This window comes from Maniola jurtina, chromosome 10 (genome assembly GCF_905333055.1).
Source record: "Maniola jurtina chromosome 10, ilManJurt1.1, whole genome shotgun sequence".
Classification (NCBI taxonomy): domain Eukaryota; kingdom Metazoa; phylum Arthropoda; class Insecta; order Lepidoptera; family Nymphalidae; genus Maniola; species Maniola jurtina.
In genome coordinates, this window is record NC_060038.1 from 3,415,671 (window position 1) to 3,424,274 (window position 8,604).

An 8,604-nucleotide genomic window follows, 5' to 3' on the forward strand; every position below is an offset into this window, starting at 1 on the left:
GGTGTGTATGGGGCCTTATGATCGATTCACATTGATGCTAAGCCCATCAAAGCGAAAATCTAAAATTTTACATAGACTGTTGACATTTAATCTCAATCTTATGAATCTTCATAACTTAATACTCTTTTCACCGAAATAAAAAAGACGCTTCGCCTCAACTCTCCATCAATGTGAATCGACCCTTAACTCAAAATGAAGCCTTTTAGCAATCCCGCTCACAATTTAACCATTAGTTACACTAGTACTGAAAAAGTTATCACAAGCGAAAACTTAGGTTAGTTTTCTGAGTTTTAAAAACTTACTCATTCCATTTTCTCACTAGCGATTTCCATTTTGCGATTGGCTATTGGTTTCGTCGTGAAATTGAAATGTCAATGGAACTGTAACAACGAGCTTGAGCTTGCTTATTTACAAGAAAAGCTAGCGAGAATAACCAATACATGCCTGCGGCCAACTATTTCGTATTTATTTATAGATAATATAAATATCGACATAATTTTATATTTAGTTCCAACCCTAACGCAGTGGGTGGTAAATACAAATTTCCCTTGCACCCACAAGTGGGCAAAGCCGGTGGGTGCACGGGTCGCTTCCCAAAATTTCATCCAGTTTGATTGGTTAATATTCATATGAGAACGAGTAGTATGGAAAGCATTAGGGAGCGTGCTAGGATTTCTTCTCAAGTACTGCATGCAATGATTTAAAAAATGTTATACAGGAGACAGAAATTATACGTCAAATTTTTCTCAAATGTAAGGGATTTTATTATTAGGTATAGCTTTACAGCTACAAACGATCACAATCACCTCTGAAGCTTTATAACTTTTTACTCACTATTGGCTAAAATGCACTGTTGCAGCAAAAATGTCATCAATTCAGCCAATCAAAACGCTTGCTGCTCTAACAATGTAAATGACAGCTTTCGTGCAGTTTCCCAATAAGAAGGCTTACAACCAAGCACTCTTGGGAAATAATTTTGCGCCGCTTGGTCCGCTCGCGGCAATTTTGCTCTCAGTACATCGCATACTTCCTTCATCCGCTTTCATGTCCTTAAAAAAGATTAATTAAGTGCTTTTGTTCCCTTTGAGGGCCGTTTCTAAGTCGTCTCTGAGGTTTTATGTGCGCCATTTTCTTTGTAGAAATAACGTAATTCCAAACACTTAAGTATTCTATATGTTTAGTATGAGATTTTATAACGCTAACGTTGAAAGAACTCGATTCACACACGGTTGAGTCTTGTGCCTATTAGACAGAATCTGAGCCAATTGTTTCCTAAAAAGATCCAAGCACCTACATCAAATCTGTAAATTACTGTTTAAAATAAATAGGAAAAACTGCTTACTCTTAACAGTTAACTCTTGAGAGAATAATTAGACATCGATCGTTCATATAATCTTGGCATGTAAAAAGATAAATTTTATTTTGCACCTACAAACATTAACGGTTCATTAAAACAAAATGGAAACTAATTTCATTGTAATATTTCGGTGACCACAATGGCCTTTCCGGCAAAGTATTATAAGCATTCATAGAGATCGTACTTAAACTTTTCAGCAGTTCATTCAAATAATTTGCTTTGTTAAGTTCGTATTTCATAATTTTGAGATACCTATCTAACATGAACGTTTCTCAAAAGTTATAATTCGTTTGAGTCATTTTAGTATACCTACTGTGGTTGGGATTGTGAAACTAGAGATTGATTATGTTACTAAGGTGTAAGAAGCGACAAATACCTACTAATCATCACTACATATTATAAACTAGCTGTGCCCGCGACTTCGTTCGCGTGGAATCAGTGCGCTTTATATAGCTACGGACGCTCAGGCGCGAGGCGTGTAGTTCGTACTCTGTACGTTAAAAATGTTCGCCGTGATTCTTTAAATTGACATAAGTTTTTTATTTATGAACCGATTGACATGAAATAAACATTAAATGTTAAGTGAAGCTTACTACAATATATTAATGAAAACCGTATCTAAATCGAATAAGCCGTTTCTGATATTAGCGTGCACAAACACACAGACAAACAGACAAAAAAAAAATTTAATTACAATTTCGGGTTCGGCATCGATATAATAACAACCCCTATTACTTTTTTTTTATATATTTCGATTGTACAGACACCACTTTTCTACAATTTTATTATATGTATAGATTAGTCTGCCACCGTGCTGAGTTCGTGTTTGTTAGGACTAATCTCAGAAACTACCTACTTTACGGATTTTCATCAATAGAAAGAGGGATATCTAAGTAGATTACATGCTATAATATATGAACATTTTATGAAAATAAGCTACCTGCCTACCTGCTAATATGATAAATGCGAAAGTGTGTCTACGTCTCTCGGTCTGTCTACCCGTCTGACTGTGTGCTAGCTTTTCACGACTCAACAGTATAACCGATTTGGATGAAATTTAGTTCAGAGGTAACTTGCATCCCGGAATTGAGATAGGCAGTTGTTTATCCCGGATAATCAAAGAGTTCCCACGGGATTATTAAAAGACCTAAATCTACGGGACGAAGTTGCGGGTATCATCGAGTTACGAATTAATTCGAAAATAATCATCCCATTTCAGAGCTTCTAAGCGTGCGCTGTGTATGAGCTACCCATGGAAAGCCAGAGCGGATAGCTAGTTTAGTATTATACAACTTGGTTTCATGGCATGTAATATTGAAGCAAGCTACGGGAAACCGTAGCAGCTCTATGTCAGGCGTGCCGTATTACTAACGATTTATTTTTCATGCTCACTATGGTACTTCAGCTGATTACAGCACGAGGACTATGCTCTCGTGGTCCAATTCGTTGTAGCAAATATCCTCGTTCTAAAAATATTCCATTAAAATTGTAGTCCTCCAAACATTATTATACTTTAAATAAAGTTGAAAACTAAAACCCTACTGCGATCGTCTTAATAAACGCTGAAATATTATAGTAAAATTGTTTTTCTGTCGCTTGGTATATTTTGATGTTGTAGTACATTTACAATTATGAACTCAATTTTTTTTCCTCTTTCATTTGACATCCCACTCGATACAATAGCAAAAAAAATTTTTGGAGACCCCCACTTTTCTCACGGATGTTACCCGTTAGATCAAGTTTTTTTCATATAAAATGTAGCTTACACCACCCGGATCTTTACGACGAATCGATTGACACCTCATTCATCAAAATCAGCCCAGTAGTTTAGGCGCTACGGTGAAACACAAAGAATCTGGATACAAATATACATACCCACATACATACCCACATACATACATACATACACACATACATAGACTGCTAAAATCATAACCCTTTCTTTTGGCATTGCCGCAGTCGGGTAAAAATTGTAGTCCTCCATCTTCATGTTCAGGTCTACTTCAATTTTACAAAATTGAAGTAGACATGAACAGTTGATTTGGTTAATGAATCGCTAATTTATTAAAATTCAAAGCTTTCAATAATTTATTAGCAAAAACCACGGGACTAATTATTACGATCATGTTTATTCACGCCACATTTTTTCATCCATTGCAATGTTCTGATGTACCATTAATAATAATTACTAGCCGATGCCTGCGACTTCGCCCGCGAGGATTTAGGTTTTTCAAAATCCCGTGGGATCTTTTTGATTTTCCGGGACAAAAAGTAGCCTATGTGCTAATCCAGGATATTATCTATCTCCATTCCAAATTTCAGCCAAATCGGTTTAGTAGTTTATGCGTGAAGGAGTAACAAACATACACACACACACACACACATACAAACTTTCGCCTTTATAATATTAGTGTGATAATTAAAGTACCTCAGCAGATAATTTTGATTCAATTTATCAAGATGATGTGGTGTGGGTCAAGTTTTATCGAACTATAATTTTGGTATGAAAAAAGTTTGATGTAGTAAGCAGCCAAATTCAAAAGCAAAGTTAATTCATAGAAATCGAATTCTCTCTCTCTCCTTGAATCATATTCCTCATTGCTGAGGGTCGTGGTCCTTGCCACGAAATACCTTTTCTCGCGCAATGTTCTACCATCTGGATCTATTTAGTAGAGTCTTAGAGTGCGGCGCTGCTGCGGATCTGATCATACCAACGCATGGGGATAGGTCTTTCCTTCAACATGACAAAAATTTCCAAAGTTACAATGAGCAATATTATGTCTGAAATAATCCAAGGTACATAGCACATAGTCGAAAACGAAATGGTTTTTTAAGCTTATTTAAGTAGATGCATTGGTGCTAAATCTGTCAGTATCAATCCTCGGTTATCTCAGAGGCATGCCTTTGCGTTTGAGTTCATATTTCAAAACCGTATAAAATTATAAATAAATAAATAAATAAATAAATCTTTATTATCTGAACAGAACATTATTTACAGACTTTGGTGTGAGGCCCTGCCTCCTGATGAAGTGAAAACTGTGTTTCAGGAGGCAGCATGTATAAAAAACAAGTTTTTCACAAGCCTACTTTATGCGTATTGATTGATACCATACTATTGGTACCATAATTTTGATAAATATTAGAATTCACGTTTTGATAAGTTCAGTCAGAATATAATATACAATTGATAAAGTTCGTGAAATTCTGTTGAACGAACTAAGTAGATTTTTTTTTAAATAAGAATATTAGCCATGCTAATCATGACTAATACTCCCTTTCCCCTCCAATTAAGCGTAAAGCTGGTGCCAGGAGTGGGTACGACAATAGTGCAACGGGTGGGGTTTGAACCGCCGACCATCGAAATTCAGTCCGCTCCTCAACCGTTGAGCTATCGAGGCTCTGTTTTAGTTTTAGTTTGCGTACTAAATACACATCATTATTATTCTAAATTGGTAAGGAAAACAAAACTTACAAACTTACTTAGGGTCAGGGCAAACAAAGGCCTTTCGCGCAAGTCCCATATCTTTATCGGTCGAAGTTTATTCCCGAATGATCGTGAATTTTTTACGTTGGGTCAAAAGACTTACGTTCGGGGAGTTTGGTTTTAATAAAAGATTTGCTACTTGCCTACCATTTTTCTAACTAAAAGGGTCACGAAGTTTTTTTCCTCTTCTTTTTAGTGGAAGAAAAATTATGAAACATTGAATTTAAATTTGGCAGCCTCACACATCATTTTTTTAACGTAGATAAAAAATTAGTTTTAAAGAAAGTATTTCTAGATTACTTAGAGATTTATCAGTCACATTTTAATTTGATATTCCTACTTTCTTTTCTATGAAAACATAATACTCATCATCATCATCTCAACCCATTGCCGATCCACTACTAAGAACTTGTATCGATATGAGAACTGATTGGGCCATATACCCTTCCGGCGTCCGTGTTTCCTGCCACGTATATACCTCCAAGGCAAGAGTGAAAAGGCATCTTTAAGGCAAGTGTGCTCCAACTTAGACCTCATCATTGCTTTCTTTAAAGTGTGATTGTCGTCAAGCGCAAGCCTATCATACAATAAAAAAATTAGTGCACCATCTGGTCAGTCACGGATTGGTGGACTTCGGGCGTGCAGATTATTCAAACATACACATAAATATTACACAAATTATATATGAACATATTGTGAACGACCAATATAGGCTCATAAATAAATGGTTTTATATCCCAAAATATATTATGTACGTAATACCACCATAGAAATATGAAATTCGGATATATTAGACAAACAAGTCGTTAAGAATATATTTTCCTTTATTGAGACTCTTTATACAAGAACCGACAGCTCATATGAAATAAGAAACGTTGGGAGCGCTACAAAAACAATTTCCTCTCCAGATATGACCTTCTATATTTCCTTTTGTTTTTCTCCAAATGATCACGCAGCTCTCTCTGATTACGTAAACTTGCGGGACGATACTTTTACGTATGTATAAAAAAAGTTGTTTCATTTTCCTTAAGATCCTAATTCATAATAACATAATATCAACTATGCTATCAACATTATTATTACATTATGATAATAATAATTTCATGTTTGGTTATTAGAACTTAACATTTCTACCCATGTGGCCATGCGAAAGTGTGGTCGTTTGTTGGTTTATTTTCCAATCGCGTCACAACGGAGCAACGGATCAGCGTGATTTTTTGTACAGATATAGTAAAGACCTGGAAACTGATATAGGTTTCTTTTTATCCCGAAAAATCAAAGACTTTCACAATCAAAGACAAAAGTCGTAATAAGAAAAACTATTCCCTACAATATCATCATTGTCATCATCAACAATCGATAGACGTCCATTGCTGGTCATAGGTGTCTCGTAAGGACTTCCACGCGCCACAATATTGCGCCTCCTGAATCCACTACAATATATTGCTTAGTCTAACTTGTTATCTTTCGAAGTGTATAAAGCATGTTAGACATACATGTACTTCAATAAAACATATACATGTACTTCAATATTACAATATACATTTTCTAAATGAGGTTTAGCTCAACAAGAGATTCCCCTCTCGGTCCATTCTAGCATAAAGCACACTTCATTATCAAACTACATCCCGGCAGGAAACAGCATTTACCTTGACCATTTTCCCCTCTAGCAAACATTCCTCTCCGTATATGTTAACTATTGAAGTGTATAATAATCATTCAAGGGTATAAAGCATGTCATAACATACATCAAGGAACTTTTTTTTTTTATTGAAAATATTACAATAAAACTTAAAGCTAGCCTTATCTAATTACTATACAATAATGTCATAATATTATACTTCAGTAAAAATATTAGAATTTACATTTTCTAAATGAGGTTTAGCCTTACAAAAGATCCCTCTTACGGCATATTTTAGCATAAAATACACTCCATTTCAAAACTATATCCCGGCAATAAACAGAACTTACCTTGACCCTTTTCCTAGTACAAACATTCCTCTCCGTACATGTTTAAATATGTTACCATTTTTGCTGCATTCCTTTATTACTCTTGCAAATGTTTAACAAAAGGTTAAATCCGTATTCCGAAAGAGTTCGCGGCTACATTTTCTGTGTATATTTTTTATTTAACCTGTTCAAATATTATATTAAAATATTGTATTTCAAACTTTTGTATTGTATTGTATTTTAAATATTATAATATTAAAATATTGTATCTTTTGCGTCACAAGATTACAAGTACAAATTATGTACCTTTAATAAAATAAATTAAATCTTTAGCCTCATCGAGACGACTGCAGCGAGTCATTGTTTCTCGATATGAAAGTAATCTACGAATGAATATTTTCTCTGAAAGTTAATAATCTAAATTATAGTAAAATAATATAAATTATTATGCGAAAGAGTGTTTGTTTGTTGGTTTTCCTTCAATCTCCCTACAACGGAGCAACGGATTGGCCTGATTGTTTGCATTGATGTAGCTAAAGACCTGAAGAATGACATTATACATACAAAGGTTACTTTCTATTCCGGAAAATCTAAGAGATCCCACGGGATTTTAAAAATTTAAATGCATGCGGATGAATTCACGGATATCAGCTAGTTTACGAATAATTCTGCATTCATGTTCATGTATGAGTGCACTACTTGACCGTGAAATTTTATGCATTACTTTTTCCCTTCATTAAAACTGTTATGTTAACGAAAGGTTAAATTAACAAACGTTCGCCTTATGATCGTATACGACTTGCTTACATAATTCATATTATTTTCCTATATTTATGCATTATATTAAAAGTAGCTAAAATTCTTATTTGTATTGATAATAATAAATTCACAAAAATATCGTAATGTGGATTAGGAACGAAATTATAGAATGACATAAGAGGAAATCAAGTAAATTGACACCAATAATATTTTTGGAACTCATACAAATACGTTCAATCAATCTTTACTTGCGTATAATAAAATTAGATCCTCTCGAAGACACCCCGTCTTATAATTAATCGATTTCTTATGCGAAAACAAATATTTTATAACACTCACCTTATATCACGGTTGCAAAAGTCCACAAACACTAAAACAAGCACTATTGAACTACAGTTTTATCATAATTGCTAAATGTCATAATTTTTATTGATAATTACGCTAAATTCGCGATTGCTAATTCGTATCAGGCGGGGCTAAATCGTGTCAAGGTCTCTGGATGCGCTACGGCGTAGACGTCTGCTCCGTAGCAGGTCTACCGTACGACAGCCTCACGTTGCTACGAGCTACGCGGGGATCCGCGGCCAATCGAAGCGATGCTGTGCTGCCTGGAGTATGCTTCGCTTTGGTAGAGTTAATGCGTATGTTGCGTAACATTTCTCGTTTTTGCATTTGTAAAAGTTCTAATTTTTTTTCGCATGTCTTTAAACAGAATTAATGGAGCATGTATAATTTTATATTGATGAGCTGACTACTAAGAAGAAAAATCTAGTGGATCTCAGTTGGATTGAGCAGATTGGTTTCCATTGGATCAGGCTGAAGCAGATTGTGCTAGACTCATATGAAACTAAATTACTATTCCAGGTTGGGCTAGATTATTCCGGGCTTCTTCTGCTTGAGGATTGTTGGCTTTATTGACTAAGGGGAGCCGGGATAAATTACTTTTAGTTATAAGACGTGATAATATTATGTGGCACAATTTAAGAAATAAACTAGATTATCGAGTGAATGAAAAGTGCAAACATGAAATAATCCGTACAAGTTTGATACGCAA

The 8,604-nt window shown here is 34.9% G+C and overlaps 1 protein-coding gene across 1 annotated transcript in view; it reads right to left on the reverse strand.

Moving 5' to 3' along the window:
- The window catches only part of LOC123869026 (C3 and PZP-like alpha-2-macroglobulin domain-containing protein 8), a 234,718-nt gene extending 226,633 nt beyond the window's left edge, over nucleotides 1-8,085 (reverse strand). The window contains exon 1 of the mRNA XM_045911747.1: nucleotides 7,890-8,085. The gene's annotated coding sequence lies outside the window, so the exon portion shown is untranslated. The remainder of the gene's footprint in view (nucleotides 1-7,889) is intronic.
- Between the last annotated feature and the right edge of the window lie 519 nt (nucleotides 8,086-8,604).